This window comes from Macaca nemestrina, chromosome 13 (assembly GCF_043159975.1).
Source record: "Macaca nemestrina isolate mMacNem1 chromosome 13, mMacNem.hap1, whole genome shotgun sequence".
In the NCBI taxonomy this organism is placed as follows: Eukaryota; Metazoa; Chordata; class Mammalia; order Primates; family Cercopithecidae; genus Macaca; species Macaca nemestrina.
The window spans coordinates 60,301,779-60,324,236 of NC_092137.1; the positions used below are offsets into that span (position 1 = coordinate 60,301,779).

Here is a 22,458-nt window from a genome sequence, read left to right on the forward strand (position 1 = left end):
TAAGGACAGCACAGGGCCCCCTTCTCAGTTACCACACTTATGTGATGCTGTAACTGTTGCTTTCCTTTCTAATTCTCACATTGGACTGAGAGCTCCTAGAGGGCAGGCCCTGGGACTTTCTTTTATCCTTATGTCTGCAGCAGGGCAAGAGGTCTCCAAATGGCTCAATGGATGTTTGTTGAATGAATGCATTGGTCTTCTGCCCAGCATGAAGGAATCCACTTTCAGAAGTGCCTATATATTGTAAAGGTGCTATTCTAATAAACTTGAGTTACCATAGATTTCCCAAGATAAATATCCTCTATTTATTTTAATTCCACTTACAAACTCCTCTTGAGCTAGGACATCACATTTCCATCTTAGGCAATAAGAAACATTATCGCTCTGATAGCATGGAATAACAAAGTTGTTCCAAGTATGAGAATGCCAAGGCCTCGGGGACCATAACGTATAATCAGGGACGAAAGTGAGGCAGCATGCTATGGCAGAACAAGTATAGCCCAGGAGTCAGGAGCAGAGGGGCCAGCCTGAGGCACCGAAGGCCCATGCGAAGCCTTTGCTCTGGCAGAAAATGTTGCTCCTTTCTCCCAGCAGACACCGTCCCATGTCAAGGCACACAGTGCGGCAGGCAGAGTGTAGCCTGCATTTCAGTTCCTCCTCATTCTACTGCTCAGGCAACTTTGCGTGTTACACAGGTTGATGCTCCATACGCCGCCCTGCTGCCAACTCCTGCTCACACCATGGGGTCCCAACACCCCTGTGTATGAGGTTGCCTTTTGTCCCACTGCAAAGGGCTACAGAAGACTCCCTACCTCCTTCCAGTAGACGTGTTAAAAGGATCAGCGAAAACAAATATGAAAATATTTTGGGAATGACTGCAATAACTATGGAAAAATCATTTTGGGAACTATACCTTGTGGTACTATGGGAGGAAATGTGCTCTTTCTCTTCCTGTGGAAACAAGACTTCCTGTCTTGAGCTCAGTTTCCTCATCAGAAAACAAATCCCATGGACCTTCTGGAGGGGGGAGAAGCACCACTCCTGGCACCCAATGGGCTGCATGCTGTAAGCCCTGATTATAGACTTACTGCTGTGTGATTTTTCCATATGGTTTTCCCAAACAAGAATCCTGAACATCCGATCCCCGCTCTCCCCGCGTGCGCGCTGAACAGCAGGGGTATGAGAAGTTGGCTTTAATGGTATTTAATCTGAGATTCCCGATAGTCCTCTAAATCTGCCTCGCCAGCCGGCACCCAAGCACAAAATGCATGGCCTCAATTAGCACCAGAACCTTCCACCCCTCCTCCCAGTAGGCCTCCTGTTCAGCCTCACCAAATGTACATGCTCATGCACACACACACACACACACACACACACACATACACACACACAGAGTCTGCAGTGGGGGCAATGACCTGAACCTTACTGAAGGCTTGGAGGTGGTAGGCCTCTTCCCTAATCCCTGTGTTTCAAAAGGCAGGGTGGGTGGAGTAGGTATTGTGAGGTTTTAGGAGAAAAGCGGGAAGACAACCATGGGAAAAAGGTAGAATTCCAGGGCACTGGTAGAGAGAATATTCAAGAACAATTCTATCTCAGGCAAAGGGGGAGAAAATAACTCTGTGAAAACCTTGGAATTTCAAAGTAGTGAAAAAGCAAATGTCACACAGGGGACAAACAACAGCCTCTAGGATCCTCTTCCAAGCAGAGGCCGCCTGAATTCCTGCTCTGTGTTACTGAGCGTTGGCAATGGAGCACGTCCGCCCATTCAAGCACATGTTAGAGTTGTGTCCCTTGCATTTGACAGATACATTGCCAGCTCCTGAGAGTGGAGAGTGGTGTCCCTGGCCCTCTTCAGCACTCTGAGGGCTGCAAGTTGGAGGTCAAGCTTTCTCTGGAGGGGGAGGGCTGAGATTGAGCAAATAAGTGATTACAGTGCCTCTCCCAGCTCTAGACCACTGGCAGTGGGATACTAAATGAAGGAAGCAGCCTTGCTAAGTGGGAGAAAGGACAGTCATGGTGAGGGGGGCCATGCCCAGAGGCCAGTGTTACCTGGGAATGAGGTTTACCTAAAGCCCATCACCCTTCAGTAGTATTTCCAGCAACCCTGATCAAAGCAGATAGAACAGGACAGAAAAGCTGAGCCAGCCTTGAGTTGGGACCATGTTCTCTAAACTGGCTGGGCATCTTCTCATGGCATGTAGGCATGTGGTGAGAGATCACGGAGCAGGAAACATATGTGCTTGAGGACTGGAAAAATTAATTTACACAGGCCTCAGTTTTTTTCTTTAATATGGGTAGAATTCTATCTTTGCCAAGTTATGATGAGAAAAATGAGACAATAAAAATGTATATACATGGCAAAGTATCTGGGGACATATGGATGTCCAATAAAGGTCTTCCTTCCTTCCTTCCTTCCTTCCTTCCTTCCTTCTTTCCTTCCTTCTAATGACAAATGACTTCAGCCACCTCTTTCTCCAAGAGCATAAAAGTACTCTATCTTCCACTGGACGCAAGGCCCAGTTTCCCCCAAAAAAATCACTTATGGGTCAATTCTCACAGGATACAGTTTCTGTTGCCTTTAGTGGAAAGGCTGAAGAGATGAGGTATGCTCACATTACTTTCATACAGGCACACACCATGGTTCTGCGACAGCCCTAGTGCATTGACTCTAAAACTTAAAAGGAAGAGAGAAAATGGCAAGATCAAATGAATGCCAGGATGTCACAAAGGTGCCCATGTACACTCAAGCCAGGTTCCTGCCATTGGGCAGGGTGGGAGCCCCAGATAAAGTTGCAGGACTGGAAAGTAAAGTGGCAAAGCCCTGGGACCCAGCTAAACACAGAAATGTGGGAACATGCTAGCCTTCCCATATGCCTCCCCATCCCCAGCTCTGCCCCCCCTGCACCGCTGCCACATGGATCTTCAGAAGGCACAACTCCTCCTGGCCCTCCTTCCTGTGATCCCTGTTGCCCACCAAAGGAAACAGACATTCTCTGGCATCTGAGGGCCTCTGCAATGCCATCATGGAGATCTGTCAGTCCTCTCCTCTGTGAACCTCATGCTCCAGTCAAGTGTTATCTCTTACATCCTTATCAACTGGAAATGCCCTCTGCCAACTCTCAAGGCCAGTTCCAATTGTCACTTCCTGCAGGATGCTTTCTCCCCAGACCACCGGCTGTGCCCAAATCAGATGAGAGGCCTGAGTGCTTAGTATTCCCATAGGAGAGGGTCTCTCATGGCACTCAACAGACTTTTTAGGATAGTCATTTGTGCTCTTGCTCTCTTCTACCACAAACAAGCATATGCACACACGTACACATACACAAGCACATGCATAGGTACATGGATGCATGCATGCACACACACACACACACACACATACACACACACGATCATTTACCCTTCCAGGGCAGGGACTGCCTCTTCCCTCACTCATACCAGAGACTCAAATAAATACTTGCTGAGGTAAATGCTCAAATGCAAAACTACACACAGAAGAACAATTAGTCCATGCCTATCAGTGTATGTCAGGTAGAATACTAACAAATGCAGGAGTTCTAAAGGAGGACATACTCTGCAGCAGTGACTATAATTTAGTCACAATAACGGCCACTAACCATTAAGAGAGTGCTTGTCCAGAGTACTTGACAAGCACAGTCCAAAACACTAAGTATTAACTTGTTTCGTCCTCACAACAACCAAATGAGGTCACTATTTTTATGAGCACCATTTTACAGATAGGGAAGACAAGCCACAGAAAACTTAATAACTGGCTGAAAGTCGCATAGGAAAGAGTCATGCCAGGGCCAGCCCAGCCTGGCCCCCGAGCCCTTGTGTTTAACCAGAATGCTGAATGGGCTCTTGTTAAGGTGCTGGATTACAGAGGGCAGGCTGGTTAAGAATATTCCTCCTCTATGAAGCCACAAAAAAGAATGAGTTCATGTCCTTGGCAGGGACATGGATGAAGCTAGAAGTCATCATTCTCAGCAAACTAACACAGGAACAGAAAACCAAACACATGTTCTCATTCATAAGTGGGAGTTGAACAATGAGCACACATGGACACAGGCAGGGAAACATCACACACCAGGGCCAATTTGAGGGGTCGGGGGCAAGGGGAGGGAGAGCATTAAGACAAATACCTAATGCATGTGGGACTTAAAACCTAGATGACGGGTTGATGGGTACAGCAAACCACCATGGCACATGTATACCTATGTAACGAACCTGCACGTTCTGCACATGTATCCCAGAACTTAAAGTAAAATAAAAAATAAAAAAAGAGAATATTCCCCCAGAACTTAAAGTAAAATTTTAAAAAAACAGAATATTCCCCCCCTAAATAAACCCCATCAGTACTTTGCAGGCGCACAGGAGGAGGAAAACGTCACTGAAGGAAAGGAAAGCCTGGGACGGGCCACACCCACTGCAGGGCAGACGAAGAGTGGAATCAAGTTTTTCTGTTTAAACTTATTTTGTAGAAATGAGGCAGAATCTCCCCTGGCCTAGGTCACTGCCTGCCTTGACTTTTCCCTTTGAAGATAATAGATCTGGTCAATTTAAAAGGGCCAGAGGTGAGGTGAGAAACCAATAAACCCCTTAAAGTTTGGCTGCCTAACTAATCAGTGAATTATGTGCTCATCAATGAATCATAAAAATGAGAGATAGCGGAGGCCCCCCTGGGTCATATGCCCATCCCCCCAGTGTGGGGGATTTTCTCTGCAGCATTTTCTGTGAGTGCTTCTCCAGTCTAATTAGAAATGACCAAGCAATGGGGTTCCCACCATTGCCTCTTGGGGAACTATTCTGCCGTCTAAGAGACCTAATTATTAGGAAATTGATCATTATATTCATACTAAATTCTTCTCCACACAGTTGTATCACATCGCTTCTTAATTGTTCTCCTTTTGACCCTGCCTCCTCCTCCCCCAAACAATTCCTCTTAAGCACTTCAATTACTTTTTCCCTCCGCTGATTCCCAGCCGGCCCACCAGGGAATGAAGTCGAGAGGAAACAGAAATGAGCGATAGAGGAAGAAGGAACAGAGGTCTGGCAGCCCGAGAGGGTCGTTCAGTCCACTGGAAGGCCCTTCGTGTTGCTCACAGGCTTCCTCCTACCTGCCACAACCCAGAGCAGACAGCAGACCACTGCACACCAGAGTCCCTTCCCATCACGGTGCCCAGCAGAGCACAGGCACAGTCCAGCCTCTGGAGTTTCCCTGGGCACACCCCACTACCACCGCCACTGCTGTAGCAGAACGGTCCCAGACAGGCCAGGGAAAGTCAAGCAAAGCAGATGTATGGGAAGTGGGAGGGGGAATCCCATCACCAGCATGGCATAAGAATGTTGGCCTGGAATCAACAAGTCCTGCAATTCCGATTAGGCAAAAGCGCAGGAAAAGTCAAGACAAACAGAATCAAGCTCACAGTGACCCTGGCACAGGTTTGGTCAGCCCTACCGTGAACGAATCACTATCGCAGAGGCCTGTCCCCTATCAGTGATCCTTTCTCACGGCATGTCTGGGCATTATGATACCAACGCCTCTCAGAATGTCCTCCCTAAGACCCTGGCTGGGAGGGAAGCTAGGAGCAGCACCCCTAAACAGAGTTTTGTGGGTTTTACCCTGAATAGGCCAGGGCAATGGCCAGTGGAGACTGAAACCCATTCCACACTCCAGCACTGCCTTATTCAAGCCAGATGAAGGGGCACCTTTTTGTAATTCACACAAAAGGACCATATACCCTGCAAGACTGTTTTTTGTGATCTTTGACAACATCAAATCATCCTTATAATCATGACCTGATATATCTGTGGTTCTAACGCCCTTGAGTACAAGCTCACTGAGGGTAGTGATCATGCCTCAAACTTGTAATCCCCACAGCATACGGCACCATGGCTTCTACATAGCAGAGACAGCATAAATGTTTACTAGTCAATTACAAGACTCTGAAGCCATGAGATTCAGCAGGGACACATTTCCCATCTTTTTCTTCCTTGATGGTTTCTCATTTTATCTTCCCTTTTACTTGCCTTACCTCTTCCTTGCTTTCCCCACAAGTTGTTTATCTGCAGTGCTTCAGTTTACTTCTGATAGAAGCATCACCTATGTCCCCTAGTGGCCTCAGGCAGCTCCAAAATCCAACCAATGCCAGCACAGGATCACAACTCCCTTCTCGTATATCTTGCTTGGCCTCAGGAGAAAACTGAGGCCAAGCAAGATGAGTAACTGCCCGCCACCCACTGTTTGCATCAGTGTAGAAACAATCATTTTTTCAAGAAACATGTGTGAATACCTACCACAGGTAAAGCTCTATGTTAGTTGCAAGGGTTACTACAGTAACTAAGGCAGAATTCCTGATGTTAAGATGTTCACAGCTTAAGCCATAGACTGACTTATACACCACTATCTCCAGCACAATGAATATATGCTTTAATAGAAGATTAGGCAAAGTCCTCATAAGCCATGGGGAAAAAAGCAAGAGAGAAAGGAAGCCTCTTGAGAGAGGTGACATTTGAGCCAGGTGTTGAAGGATGAATAGAAGTTGACTAGAAAGAGAATGCTGGGGAGATACTCTATAAAATAAAAGGATGCTCAGAAAGCAGCTAGTAAGCAGTGTGGTGGAATTCCAGAGAGCATGTGGTTAAATGGGAAGAGGTAGGGAACAAGCCTGGAGAGGTAGATTGTGAGGGATGTCTCACAAATGCCACACTAAGGAATCTGGATCTGAGTTTCATGTAGTCAATGGGGCCCACGTGACTACATTTATTTTTGAAGGAGAAATAACACCTTTATTAGCCCCTAGGGCACTTTTCAATACTGAGACAAAAAGTAAAATGTTTGAACAAGGAAAACCAAGGCACAAAGAAGGAGCTATAAGGTCCCCAGAACTCACCACAGACACACAGCAGAGGCCTTCTCTTCATATCAAGGGTAAGGGTAGGTGAAAAAGGTTGCTTTGTCCCACTGAGATATGCCCGAGCACTCTACAGGATTCTGATCAGGGAAATGACTGTATCAAAACTGCTATTTTACAGAGAATAGCAACAATAGTACAGGCAAGGCCAATTGATCAATTAGGGATTCCTGAATTTCTTTGATCAAGAAATAGTAAGAAACTAAACTAAGATGTTTACAGAGGGTAAAAGAGGATTGGTGAATTCTAGGGAACATTTTGAAGATTGACTCAACTGATTGTATATGAAGGAGATCAAAAAATACAAATTCAAAAATGAGTTTGAGATTTTCTAATTTGGTTAGCTAAGTGAATATGTCTTAATGGAGAGTAGAAAATACAAAAGGAGAACAGAGTTAGGGGAAATGATAGTTCAGTTTTGGAAATATCGCTCTTGAAGGCCTGGAGCTGGAGTTCAACAGGGAAGTCTCAGCTAGAAATAATGATATAGATTTCATGAGGGAATGCATGAGTGGTAGCTGAAAGCATGGGAATGGGTGGCCACTCGAGGGAAGAGTGGATTATAAGATAAGAAGACTGGAGATGAGACTGGGAGAAAGTTACAGGTAAGGACCAGGCAAAAGAGAGATGCCAGAAAAGGGAATTGGGGAAGTAGCACCAGAGAAGCGAGTGGGGAACCCAAAGAGGGAACACCTCTGACACCAAGGAGAGGAGGGTCCAAGTCACTCCCAGAGAGGTTGGATACGAGGAAGACTTAGAAGAAGCCAATGAATATGGCTATTGGAAGATTGCCAGTGACTGATACAGAGTGAATGGTATAGTGATGGAAGATGTCAGATCAAAAATTAGATTGTACTGCTTGGGTAGCAACTGAAGATGAGGAAGAATACAGACCATTCTTCACACACATTGGAGACTGGAATTCACTCAAAAGGAAGACAAGACTGAGAAAAACTGTACTTTTCGTAAAAGGAGACAATAATATTTACAAAGAATCAACACAAGAGAGGAAGAGGATGATTGATAGGTTAAGGATTCCAGAGGGCTTACGAAGTGATGTGACCAAGAGAAAAAACTGAAGAGTGTGAAATATCCTCCTTCTTAAGGCAAAGAGAATGAAACAAGGTGATCAAGGATTAGTATGTTTGGTGGTAGGATGGAGGAGAGTTGAGGGAATTCCAGTCTGTTGACCAGCAGTTTTCATTGAAATAGGCAATGGCGTCTTGTATATGTGGGTGGACAGACACATTGAGGACTGTGGTAAAGGCTAGAAAGGCCACCTCTCATAGGACACAAAAGGAGTAAGGAGAGATGAGTAAAATGGCAGGGTCAGAACTAGGGTGGGACAAGTGAGGAACCTAAGGCACAAAATTTAAGAAGGCACTCACCCCCAGGATCATGTCAATGAAAGGTTGGCACTAGGAGTGAGGGCCTCTTTAAATTCTAGGCACTTCAAATTGCACTCTAGGCAACTCCCTCACCCCACTCCCATCTTGGCCCTGGGATTATTCAGCAGCTCCAGCCGTTTAGGTGAGGTTGGAAATCATCAATTTTTAATAAAGGAGATCATCCTTTAGAAAATTTAGAAAATTTTCTTCCATAGTGCTTAGAAGCTCAGAACAAGCAATGAAAAGCAAGAGGGGAAGAAAGAGAAGGAGGGGGGAGACTAAAACGGGGGAGAGAGAGAGAGAGTTAGTTCATTAGCCAGACATTGGAGAAACAGATAAAACAAGAAGTCAAAAGAGCGAGAAAACTGAATGCTTGTGAGAGTTGAGTTGAAATGGTTGCTCACACAAGGTAGGAAGAGGAATGAAGCTAGGAGGGAGTGGTATACTGCTAACATAAGGAAAGGTCAAGAGACAGGGAGTCCCAAGGAGACCAAAGAACATATTTCAAGGGCATGAAAGAGTGAGGACTGATAGAAGGATCAGAGGTTGTGGTCAGAAAGGAGAATTTCAGAGTTCAGGATTTCAAAACTGGAGCAACTCCAGTTGATGGCAAGGTCTAGTAGTTGCTATGGGAGCAGTTGCTAAAGTGGAATTGAGTGGAGGTTGTTGGAGAAAGAGGGTGTCAGAAGCTGAGCCTGAAGCATTGGATGGGTTCCTCCATGGGACACAGCTGCAGTAGTTGGAGGCAAAAGAAACCCCTCTGCTGTCCAACTACTTTTAACATAACTAGCGGGAGATAAGAACAATTCTTCACTTACATACATCTGCCCTTGTTTTACCCAAATCAAAAATCATACTATGATATCCTGGAGTGGTTTCACTGTCATAAAGTGCAGTAGAGTCCTATTCTCATACTGTTGTGTGGCTTTCTAGATCACCTCTTCTAGATTATGCTTTTACTGTATATCACTACATATCTTGAGATAATATATAACTCAAAGCTTATATTAATCCATGTAGTCGGATGGGGTAATTAAGTGCTACTGTAATATTACCAAGAACAAAGCTTCTTCCATCTCCCCCATTTAAAAACTTTCTTTCAATGCTGTGGAAAAGCTTGTATACAGAAGAGGGAGATTTCTATTCCCTATATTTTCTTCTCTACTATGTGAAAAAGTTGTATTTTCCCCATCCTGAGCCCTATTTCCTATCAATGCTTCAATTCACATTGAACTTGCTTAATGAATAAAGAAAACCATCTGGTCTAGCAGGACATGACTTTTAAAAAGATAATAGGTCAAGTCTAGCCATTTTTATTGGAACAAAAACAAAGTCCAGCATTTAAAGACCTAAAGACCCTGGGTCTCAAGTAAGCACACTTGACCTAAGAGTTTGGATAAAAGGTCATTTTCATATGATGATGACCCAGCTGAGGCTAATAAACACTTTTATGAGACTCTGTCCATTAAAGAGCCTGTTCCAGGGCTGACCCTAGTCATTCTGGACACCTTGTTTTAGGGGGAAGTTTAACAGCATCTCAAAAATCTGTGTCTATAGACTGGCCAAGGCTCTTCACATAAAAGAAAACTAAGAGTCAAAAGCACCACCAAACAACACTGGAGGGCCCAAGCATGCAACTGCCTTCACAGGCATTGAGCATACAATTTGCTCCAATCTCTACTATTTAAGTATTCACAGACATTTTATAATTATGACTATTTTGGTATGAGCTCACTTGGCTCTCTCTCCCGTCATATATAAAACTTTAAGAATGTTTCAAGCAAGTATCAACATTTTGGGGAGTATAAATAAAGGAAGTATATCTTTTTGATATTAGGGAAATCCATCACAGTTTTAAAAATGATAGACATCAGGCCTTCCAAGAATAATGGCATTAAGAAACCCTTTAGGATCCCATCTCTGAGCCTAGTTTCTTTCTACTGCATCTCCCAAAGAGAAATACAAGAATCCCTCCTTTGCACCCCAAACAGCTTCTGTGCTTTAACTACCAGATCAAATGCTACCTCCTCCAGGAAGCCTTCCCCACATGTTCTAACCTCTTGACACTTCTCCTTTCTGAATGAAAGACTTTGCATGATTTAGAGACTCACGCCTGAAATAAGCAGCATTTATTCAGACTGTTAACATATCTATGTAAATAAATTAGCTTTTCCTACATCCAGTGTAGACTAACCAGGTATAAATAATAAGTAAAAAGAATAGAGAAGAAAAAGAATGAAAGCTTTTTATAATTCTTTGAGCTATGAGAATCTAAACTTCCTTTTTTATTTTAACTAAAATGGTAGTCACTCTAACATTTGACTATATACTCTTTTGTATGACACTGACCTATATTAATCTTGAGAGTGGGAACATCATATACCTCTTTATATGACCAACAAGATGTAGCTATGTACATAAAAGTTATATATTTCAGAAATGAAAAGTCACACCCAGTACCTAGATCTTGGTTTCTAACAACATTCTCCAGTAAAAGCAACCAGGGCTCCTTGGAGAAATGGCCGATTCTAAGGCTAGGGCAGAGAATACACATAATGAGCCCAAAGCATCGTGCAGTGCAGAAAGTAAAGAAGTGCTCGCAAAACAAAAGGATGAGGACGTGTCTAAGGGACACAGAAGCCAACCTGAAAGAGCTCCCTGTGGCCAAAACTGGAATAATTTGAGGAGCAAAATAAATAGCTAAATATCAGATTATAATCCAAAGTATAAAATGAATATCCACAAGTCCACTTTGGTATAAATAAATGATCGAATAAATAGATGGGGAGAAGAGACAAATCTCCCAATACAGAAGTATTTCAATAATTCATGCAGATACTCCCCTACCATGTAGATACTCCCCTACCAGGAGGTGGAGCTTAACTCCCCTGACCACCCTCCCCACTAACCTTGAGTGTGGACTGCACTTAGTGACTTGCTTCCAAAGAGCGGTGTATGGAAGGGGAGGAGGGGCTTTACAGTCCAGAGATCTGGCAAACAATACCTTAACCAGTTGACCAAGGTTAACATCATCAGTTGACAGCATGTACCCTTGATATGAGGCAATGAAAAGGTCACTTCATTTCTGTGCTCTTCCTCCTAAAAACATTACCCCAGTCCAACCATGAGTAAAGCATTAGGCAAACCCCAGTTGGAAGACATTCTACAAAATACCTGACAGATATTTCTCCAAACTGTCAAGGTCATCAAAAACAAGGAAAATGTAAGATACTGTCACAGACCAGAGGAGGTTAAGGAGACAAAACAACTAAATGGTATCTCAGGTGGGACGCTGAAACAGAAAAAGGACAATGTGGAAAACTAGTGAAATCTGAATAAAAGGTAAACTTCATTTGATAATAGTAATGTATCAATGGTGGTTCCTTACTTATGACATATGTATCATAAGAATGTAAGATGTCATTCATAGGAGAACTGAGTGAGGGACATCCTGGGAAGCTCTGTACTGTCTTTCCAATGTTTCTATATTTGTAAAACTGTTCTAAAATGAAAAGTTCATTCTTAAATGGAGAAAATGAAAACCTACCTGGTCTGGAATGTTATAACTAGAAGGAATCTTTAGAAACCACCTAAACAAACCCTTTGTCATCTGTGGAAACCAAGACCCAGAGTGGCTCAGTGTTATGCTCAAAATTACACAGTGAGGAGAAGAACTAGAACTGAAGTCAGGGTCTCTTCCACCTCAGTGCAAGGTGTGCCCTGTTGCAGCATGCTAAGAATGGAGGGGTGAGAACCCTCCAAATAGAAGTTGAATGTTAGCTTTGGAAGACAACACTGCCCCTTGAATCAAATGGTCTGTCTTTTAGGGTAGGACCATGAGGAGGGAGGGCCAGTCCCACACACTGCCTGGCAAGGAGGAGAGTCATCACAGGCAGAGGCAGGAGGCTCTACCATGGCCCCTTGGGCAAAAGTGGTGTGAATTTTTCATTAGCTTCAGAGGCTAAGAGCATCTTGTTTTGCTTGTTGTGCCTGTTTTCTTCTGGAGGGGAAAAATAGAGCCTTGGTTCAAGAATTAGTTGGGAGCCAGCAAAAATGAATAGTAATGAGGCTATTTCTATCAAAATAGCTTCATTACCATGCCAGTGTCTGATAAAACCAAATGTTCAACTCTCTCTAACAAGAAAGGTGCTAAAGGCGGCGTCCTTCCACCTTTTGACATGAACGAATCTATAGCTTAAATATTTGAAAGATCTTCCCATTGACACACACCCATTTCTGATTGAACTAAATTTGGATACACATTTTCTCTGGTACAATTTTAAATAATCTAAGAAGATAATAAAGTATCACTAGTTTGGGGCATTTTTAAATGCTTAGTTTTATCTTTTTTAAAACAAAAAAAAAAGCATACACACTTAATGCTATGTAAGAATGATTTGCCTTAATTCTGGAGGGGAAAATACTTTTTAAAACTCAGAAAGCTAATGTGTTTGGCCATAGATCAGGCTTCAGGAATTGTGTAAAATTATTCAAATTCTCCCTGATGTTTTTCATCCACAAGACAAGAGAGACTGTTCATTAAATGTGGTAGGGGGGAGAGTCTGTCAGCTGAACACTTCTGCCATCTTGATGTATCCCAGATCCTAAATAAAATGAGAATCTGTTTTTCCATCTCCAACAGAGGAGGGGAGGTGGTCAGATCTCTAGGATCCCCAGCCCTGGAACTAGAATTCACATTTGACAAGACTAAATTCCCATGACAGGAGCCAGTTTCTGCGCAATCAGGAGCTCATCTGTCATTCTTCCTCTGCCCTTCCTCATTGTAACTTGTGATCAAGAAAGTACAGAAGGAAATAACTACCCAAATGAAACAATATCTCACAAACCATAGGAGCTAGACTCCAAACCAAAGTCCTCCAGTGGATCATTGTCACTTTAGCAGGATAGTTTGTTTCCTCCAAGAAAGAAATGAATGGGCAAAACTCTGGACTGGAAAGTCATGAGTCACTCATCCTCTATTTCCACCTGCCTCTTCCCCTTGCAGAGGAGTCTCAGAAGTTTTTCACTCAGCCCAAGTCAGAGCAGTCCATCTGTCTGACTGGTCAATCCAGGAACAGTTAACCTCGATGATTATTTTCCACTCGGTAGTAAAACCTTTCCCTTCACACAGCTTGAGAGTTCTGACTCTTCACTTTCACTCACTCTGCCAGCCATTTAAGCCAGAAACTCCAGGCAGGCTGAGTGGAAGACATCATTTGTAAACTCTGCTTGCCAAGGCGGGAGGTCTAGGGGGGCTCTCCGAACCACTGCGATAGAGCCTTTTAACACTGAACAGTGCAAATTGTCCACCAGGGATGACTTGAAATATATCTTCAATGCACAGTGCCTGGTGCCTCCAACCTGGCTCCAACTGAGTTTCTACCACTTACGAAGGACTCTTACAAAACAGCCCTATGGATCCTCTCTGGCTCTAGTAAAAGAGGCAGCTTCAAATAAATTAGGGAAAATTCAAGATGGGAGACAAAATAACGGGAATCTTCTTGTAAAAATTTGAGTCGCTTGTCCCTGAACAAGATACTGTTATCTTGCTAAACACACACACATACACACACGTACACACACGCGCACACACACACACACAGAGGCAGCTACTGAAAGCAAATCCACTTGTTAATGTTCAACTCTCCTATCTGGCTATGGAATAGCCTAGCAATAAAGGGCAGTTAGATCAGTTCTTTTAGGCACACACACCACTGATAAATCAGAAACAATAAAGCTGGAGACAGGTTTGCTGGGTCCCAGCTGGTATTGCTTATATCTGTCCTAAGCAATCAGGAATCATGGAGAAACTTCTTTTTGGAACGCCTAACCGCAAGACTTCACAGTGACCGCCTCAATCCCACATGCCCATGTGCTGAAGGGGGGTTCTGGGGAGTGAATACCTTTATTCTTTTTGACAAGATCAATCAGTCTCTCTGGAATCTCCCCATGGCCCACTTCTCGCTGGCCAGCTCCCATCTTCTATCCCACCCCCACATCCAAGAAAAAACCATTAAAACAATGAGGTATTGCCTTTCTCCTTTTCTTTTGCCAGAGGCTAGCCAAACTCTGCTACACTCTGATGCAAAGCACACCTTAAGGAGTCATCCCCAAGAGGGTAAAGGGAGGCATTGTACCCTGAAATTCAGAGAAGTCAAAATCACACACAGCACACCCGAGTCCTCACACAATAGAGTCTATACTTCCACCAGGCCAATTAACTGGATTTCTACCTGAAATCTCTCCCACATCAAACTAAAAATTCTGGCAAGGTACAGGGGTTCAGTGATGCAAGCTCATTTTCCCATTGCAGGCCCAGAAAGCATGGTAGTTCTCTGGCCAGAAACAAGCCCTCCCTCCCACAGCATCATTTCTCTCACACCTGTTCACACACAGAAACATGGGCCCAGCCGGTCCCAGGCTAGAAGCACACTCTGGGCACATCCCAGCCTTTGCAAATAGACTGGCTTCCTCTCCATCCTCTCATTCTGGGGGCCACAAATGGCATCTCATTTTCATTAATTACTGCAGCCTCTACCTATTGTCAGTCATCAGAACCTGCCATATGGTTACCATCAGGTGCGCTCAAGTTCCTATTATGTGGCATTCCCGGATGCCCTAAATAGATATTGCAGAATCTGCTTGTGTTTTTACAGGGCCACTTATATTTCAAAGGAGCTCATTCTGCTTCAAGAGATTGCTAAAGGGGGCCTTTCTGTTCAGCACTGCGCTCTATTGAAAACCCCATGCTTCCTATTGAACGTTGCATCCCTTCTCTCAAATACCACTGCCATAATGGGGAGCATCCTGTAGACTATTGCCTTTGAGAAAGACAGTCTAGGGTTTTTTTTTCTATCATTTTAGGCAGGTGAAGCGTGGGAGAGGATGCCAGGAGGATTGGTGAAAGGGTATATCACTCTCAGTCAAAACTAGATTCATGAAGAACAAGAATAACTCAGGAGAGCCTCAAAGAAATCATGTCCATAAACTATGTCAAGTCTTATATAACTATGAAGAAATCCCTTTAAATATTTTTATACCTGCCACTGACCAAAATACAAATTCTTCCCATCTTTGTGCTTTTGGGAATACTATAAGAAGAAGGACACTTCATGAGAAACCTCCAAGCAATGTAATATGCTTATAGAACAACCTAGTCCATCCTGCTCCCCATGATTTCATCAGCCATCTGGACCTTGAGTGTGTCCGTTCATTTTCCGTCACCACAGGTGTAATCACTGGAAAATACTTCTCTGAATCCTGACACTCTGAAGGAGTTACAGCGTCATGTGGCCTGGGTAGACAAAGCCCTGTATTAAATCTTGAAACAAACTTGGCATCTGATAAGATGTGATCTTCTATCTGAAGTTGCAGTGGCTTTTGAGTTACAGACCACATTTCTGGTGGTTGCATAGAGCCTGCAGGACTGTATTATGCCCAACTTTAGAGTTTTGTGATAACATTACCATAAGTGGGACATTTCTAGAAAATTTTTCCAACATATAATTTTGTCAGTTGGGTTTACACAGACATGTATTTGTTGTCTACGTCTATGCTAAACATATAAACACTTCTTATTTCTGGGTTTCACCTAAACTCACACCTCTTAGGACTTGGTGGCCCTGGAGAATAAACCATTAGCTCACACAGAGACCCAAAAGTACACACACACACACATATGTACATGCATACACATATACATGCTTCCTCACAGTGATTAGCAGAGAGAAATATGATGAAGTGCAAAATGCTGGCTTAAGTTCCACAGTCAGTACAGTTTTAAAATGTTCACTGTCTTACCCAAGGTGATTCTCTGTTCTAAATTATTTTCTATTAGCCAAAGATTTTCAGAATTGCCCAGTAGCTTCCCAGGATGGACTAAATTAGATTTTTCCAGTCCGAGAACAGAAGAGTCTTTGGAACAAAGCACTTTCTGTTTACCTATAGGTATAACCTTCTTTAAAAAAGCAAGTGTGACACAGGCATGCTATATTTGCTTGCCCTCTGTGTAGACAAACTTGTGGGTGACAGGGGGTGGCCACACCTCTGGCAGACAGGTATCAAATGCACTCAGTAATTATCTGCTCTTCGGAGGGGAAGCGCTCACATATACAACAGTAGTGTCCAAGCTGGTCACTGTGGCCTCACAGCCATTTCATAAATAGAAACCAACTCCATTCAAGGAAAAATGAGTCACCAGAACAAAAGAGCAGGTCTGTAACCAGGGCTCAAGGTCACATTTCTACAAACACCTGCTTGTTCTCAGATAACACCTGCTCATACTCTCAAACAAAAAAGGGCAGTGCTCTGTCGATAAAGTCTTCTGCCCTAGGCTCTGAAGGGAGGCGCAACCCTCCTGGTATGGTTAAAGGATGGATAATAGGTAGAGCTCACTTTCCTCTCTGCTTGAGCCCCATGTGGAGAATCTTTGGCATGCGGTCAGGGCAGCTTTGAGGCACCCCACAGCCTGTGCTAAGATCTTGCATTCAGCATGACCAGAGCAGGTACCCAAAGCGTATGTCATGTCAACTGGGTAGAATAAGTCCCTAGTTGAGACAATATCCGGAGAAAATTATCATTAAATATGTAGGACACTTTTTCTCTGTTATTCTCACACAACAAACTGCAGTTACTATAGCTTTCAAATTCAAATTATAATTCTAAAGGCTTTCTATGAAGAGAGTGTGGGTTAAAACAGAGACCAAAAAAGGAGTCTCTAAGTTTCCCACCTTCTATATTTTACACACTGGGCTTCTGAACATGACTTCATTCTTACCAAAGTGTGGTAAAGACAGCCACAGATATTTGCTACTGCTCCCATTGACAGGTAAAATCTAGCTCCCCTCCCCTTGAAGTTGGTGGAATCTGTGGTGGACCTGTGGTGAGCAATAGAATACAGCAGAAGTGACACTGTGCCAGTTTTCTAGGACCTGGTCTTAAGAGATTGGAAATTTTCATTTCCTCTTGTACAGAAACTTGCTTCTTGAGTTTCAAGTCAGACTTGGACTAGAGCATTGCCTGCTGCCCCTGGTGTGGCTAATCCTATGTGGGCAACAACATCTTCTAAGTTTCTCAAAGCCAAGACTGCAAAAGACCACAGCTACAATAACAGAGGTCTCTGATATCAGAAACCCTTTAGAGTGCTCTGAAAGCAGAGCTGACCAAGAGTCTAAGACTTTAACCACAAGACATGGCATATCTACTCTTGGCAGCATGCCTTTATTGTTCTTGAGCTGATTTCCATATGATTATTGAGATGAGATAAACTAGACCACAATGAGGAGCTGAACTGAGTGACACAGATCATTAGGAAAGTTGGGAAAGGGTGGAGTCCCATGGCTAGCAGTGTGGATGGGTTTCTTAGAGGAGTGTAATATGTATGTGGTCCTGACTACGGGTGGGCAAGACAGAGATGAGTGAGGATAATAATATCAACCAAGACATGTCACTAAGAGCAGATGTGACCTGTCTTATCCTGTTCTCCTCTCACATTCTTGATAAAAAAAATCTAACACAGGACCAACTAGATAGTAGGTATGCAAGAAGTGTGTTGAATTTGGACTTGGAATTGAATTAAAGTGAATTGGAATTGACCCCTACTCAATTTAAAAATAAGCCTGAAATCCTGACCACAATTAAACGGGAAACCAGAGCTTCCTGCCAGTCCAGGAGATTGTTCCTTAAATGCAAGGCAGCAAATTCAGTCTGCCTTCAGTTACTTTTATTGGGGCAAATCCAAGTTGATTCATGTGAAGTTAGTGTCAGCCTTAGGCCAACCTGGGGACATGGGGAAAGGATTCTGGGCATCCTCTTTTCCTCCCCAGACCTAGAACCTTCTACCCCTAAGGCTACCTTCTCTGTCTAGATCCATATGCCTTCTCACCCACCTCCCCAGGGATTGTATTTGCCCCATTCACAACTTTATTCTCACATCTAATTTGATCCTCTTTCTTCCTTTTCTTCCAGGTCTAGACTGGAGTTCAACTTCAATAGTGTAGAGGAGAGAAAAGGAGATCTAACCCAGCGTTTAGAAGCCTGCCTCACCCTTGCTCTTCCCCATCCTCTTCTAGGTGCCACTGCCTCCCATGTGAGGGAGTAAAGAAGGAAAAGGATAGCCAGATTCCTATGTGGCTGGAAGACCTTACCATAGTCTTCTTACTGTTCACAACTGTTATTCTAACTCATTGTCACTAGGTTCACTAATATCAGGTGGGAGAATCGACCCTCCCTATTGACAGGTCATGACCCCCAAACAGCTCCCCTGGGGGATACAGCCGGGTAATTTGGAGCATATTTTCTGACTAACATCACCCACATTCCTTGGCTGCAGTAGTGTCTGGAAGTCAGTGCCTCCGCTGTCATCAACCATCTGTGGACTGCCGGAAGACCTACAGGCAAAGGCAGGATCTGTCTTCTATACTTCTCAGAGATTGACAGGGGGACTTCATGCACACTACCCTTCCCCACAGCTGTCTCTGTTCTACTGGTCTTTACATGGAGGAGGTAGGGTGGTTAGGCTAGCTCTCTGAGCTGACACCAACCTGGAAGCCCTGTAGAGAGGTAAGTGTCCTGATTGCATTTTGTCCTCAGCCTTGAGCCTCAGACACAACTAAGGACCACAGGTCCCATCAGTCATTTTTTGACATTTGTTTTACATATTGAACTTCCAAAATTTTTTCTGAAAAATTCCTTGCTTAAAAAGTCTAAAAACCACCACTCTCAACCATCAAGCCCAGACCCAGTTCTATGGCTCGTGTGTTCTTTGTAATAGTTTCAGTTGTTTAAGTTGTACTTCCTCATATATTAGGGAAGGGCCTTGTCTTCCTCCTCCCTGCTCCAGATCTTGCCCCTTGCACGTGTTTGGCACACCAGTGCCCAGGGATACCCATGGGTGGCCATTCTGCTCACCGTCCAGGTTCCACCCTGACTACTTGCTATATGAATCGCAGCAGGGTCTTGCTAACAGCATATTGGAAATGCAGCTTTCCTGGCCCACATGGACAGGTTTTTTGTCTATTTTCGTCCCTTCCCTGCTCTGTTTAAATATGGTGTCTGTGACTGAGTTTCGTGTTCCGGAGGCACGCGGTCCAGAGAGAAGGAGCCAGAGTTGCTTCTCTGCCTTGGCGCTCAGGAAAGAGCAAATGGGGCTGCCACCTGCCCGGTCTGGGGATGGTTCCAGAATGGCTCAGGTTATTCACAGCACAGATCCACCCGGGGGTAAAAATACCATCCCAGAAGGACTCTCCTTCTAGCCACAAAAATACCTATATGGGTATAAAGACATACTCAAAAAATGACACAAGGTTTGGGAGAAATCGTCTTCTTGGAAAAGAACTAAAGTAATTAGTATTGGCCTTACAAAAGAGAAGATAAAGAGATCCAGGAGGAAAGAATGAGGGCAGTTCAAGAAGGGTATAAACTTAAGCGAGAGAAATATTGTTTAGACTATAAGAAGAACTCCCTGACCATGAGACATAGGAAGACATTTACAAGGTGTCACCTTTGGAGATGTAGAAGATAAGATCAGCTCTCCCCTGTAAGGGATCAAAAGGAGACTGGATCTGAAGCAAAGGGTTAAGCTGGATTATTATACAAAGTTCCCACTGGCCTTGACGATCTACAATAAATTTCTGAAGATCGACTTCCTCAGTAGAAGAGTTTCTCCTTTTCAAGCCCCTTGTCCACATGTTTCCTTTTGAGTTTTATCTTTCCATTACAATATCATTTACACAATCTCTGTGTGACACATGAGACTCAGGGGTGTATGAAATGAAGAGATAGACTCACCTTTATAGAAGGTCCACATTTTGACACATTCCTTCTGGGTTTCTGGGATTCCCTTCCCTGGACCCAGCTCTCACAAAGATTTCTCCACCTCATGCTTCACCACTGGCATCCTAAACCCTCCTCTCTACTTTTCTCTACCTGCCTTAGAACCAGTCTCACACTTTCTGAGCTTGTCTCATTCAACCACTTGTATATCATGAGAAGTAGTATTGCCACATTTCACACACCAGCTTTGAAAGTGAATATTCCCAAGAATTTGTTACAAATTCTATTCTGCCTTTGACTTGGCCTTGTCCCTAGGGACTAAGATGCACCCAGAGAATCTGTCCTTAGGAGCAAAAGAAGGAGTCATTACCAAAATGCCTGTATTTCTAATTGGTTTCTTCAAGGTGCTGGCCCCTTAGACATTGATCCTGCATCTTTTACCAGCAGTATGTTTTCTTCAGCTCTTCAAAGTTATTCTGAATCTCCATGTAAATCCAGGGAGAAAAAAGGAAAAGTAATTGTCCAAATTCTTAAGAAGGTATTAGAAAACAACCAATTTGCTAAAACACAGAAAAAAAATTACTGTACCATTGAGTGGTTAATGTTTAAAATAAACTAAAGCATTTCCCTTCATGCCAGACTGAGAAACAGAGTTCTGGCTCCTTCCTCTGGACTGCATGCTTCAGGGACATGAAACACAATCCAGAAACCATATTTAAGCAAAGCATGAAAAGGTTGAACATAGACAAACACCTGCCTTTGTAGAAAAGGAACATTTCATGGAACGTGTAGAGTACAAACCTACTAATTAATGAGAAATGGCCTGATCATGCATTCCAAGGGTATTCATTTCTCAGGTTGGAGTTTTCTGATATTTTCACTACTTTTGAATACAAGCTTGTCTCTTCATTAATGTTATACAATATTCAAATGCTGGCCAACAAAAAAAGGAACCACTTAAGACATTAAAACCTATTGTTGGAATTGTTCAGCTGGCAAACCGTCTCAAGCTCAAAAACATCCATGTTTCAAGAACACACTCTTGTAGCAGGTGACTGTGAGCTGCTGCCTACGATGAAGCAACAGCCCAAATGCAGGGGACAAGAAAGGAACAGGTCCAACTCCAAAGGATCAATACATGAAAATAGAGTCATGTGGCAAAATGCACTCAGTTCTGTTATTGCAGCAAGTTCTTTTTGTTCCATCTGAGGAATTAATTTGAGAATAAAGTATTTCAAATATCAAACTAACTACAAACAGCTGTTGCTATTTCCTCTGCTTTGGAAGTCCCCACATAATTTCAGATCCACAACCAACACAAGGAAATTCTGTGGAAACATCCTAGGTCAATGCCCATGTACCTTAGTAAACAAAAGCAGCAATAATAAAAATAATGAAAGCTAATAGTACCATGTTTGCTAAGTGCCAGGCACTGTTCTAAGTGCTTTATACTTGATTCTCATGAAAACATGGTGATATAGGTAAGATCATCACTCTCATCACCCAGACAAGGAGATAGGCTGCTTGTTTTGGCTAAAGAAAGATGTGGGTTACCAGAGAGAAGCCATATATCTTCCTACCTCCTGCAGTACTAATAATAATAAACACTAAAATTTATTGAACCTCAAATGTGCCAGACACCGTGAAAAATGCTTTAGCATTTTATCTCAGTCAATCCTCACAATAAACATAAGCTACACATTTTCCCCATTTCACCTATTAGGCAACTGAGGCTTAGTGAGGGGAAAACAACAACAACAACAACAACAACATAGCCCAAAGTAACAAATCTAGAGTGCAGTAGAGCTTGGATATGAATCCAGTCCACTTCATTTCAAAATCTTGGCTCCTAAATTCTACTCTGTTCTCATGCTGGGTACTTCCCATTTCTAGGGCACTTACAGTTACCATCAAAACGTGGCCTCTTAGGTTATTTTCATCTAGTTTAAAAGTCCTTCCTGAGGCTGGAGACAGCCAAGCGGATTGCTCCCAGAGAGCCTGGTGGCACCGTTGCCATCCGTTGGCCTCAGCCACAGCTGTGGTTTCCAAAGGAAATAACTCATGCGGCCGTTAGTCGCACCTGTCACTCATTGGAGCCAGGACTTGCATCAGAACACTGGGGCCCCACAGGGAAGAGAACAGCAGCTACGTCAAACTGATGGGCATCAACACATCATTATGGATGTGTAAGCCTGCTTCCCTCAATCAGTCCCACTGTGATCCATTCTCCCTCTTTCAGAAGGTCAGGGAGAACAGCACTAGACCATGCACATTCTGCATCTGTGGAGACAGCCTATCGCAGTGCCCTGGGCAGGAAGAGGTATTGGAAAATCCACAGGTGTGGTCTAAATTAGGTGAAGCACTTTCAAGCTCCCCTTGATTTA

At 43.5% G+C, this 22,458-nt stretch overlaps 1 long non-coding RNA gene across 3 annotated transcripts in view; it reads right to left on the reverse strand.

Moving 5' to 3' along the window:
- The window catches only part of LOC139357858 (uncharacterized), a 276,436-nt gene extending 254,338 nt beyond the window's left edge, over positions 1 to 22,098 (reverse strand). For 2 of the 3 annotated variants that reach the window (XR_011611758.1, XR_011611757.1), the window contains exon 1: positions 1 to 5,130. This exon is cut by the window's left edge and continues 2,516 nt beyond it. This is a non-coding gene — a long non-coding RNA (uncharacterized lncRNA). Of the gene's footprint in view, positions 5,131 to 20,089 lie in introns of those variants that run through there. The other variant, XR_011611756.1, reaches the window with a different exon arrangement.
- Between the last annotated feature and the right edge of the window lie 360 nt (positions 22,099 to 22,458).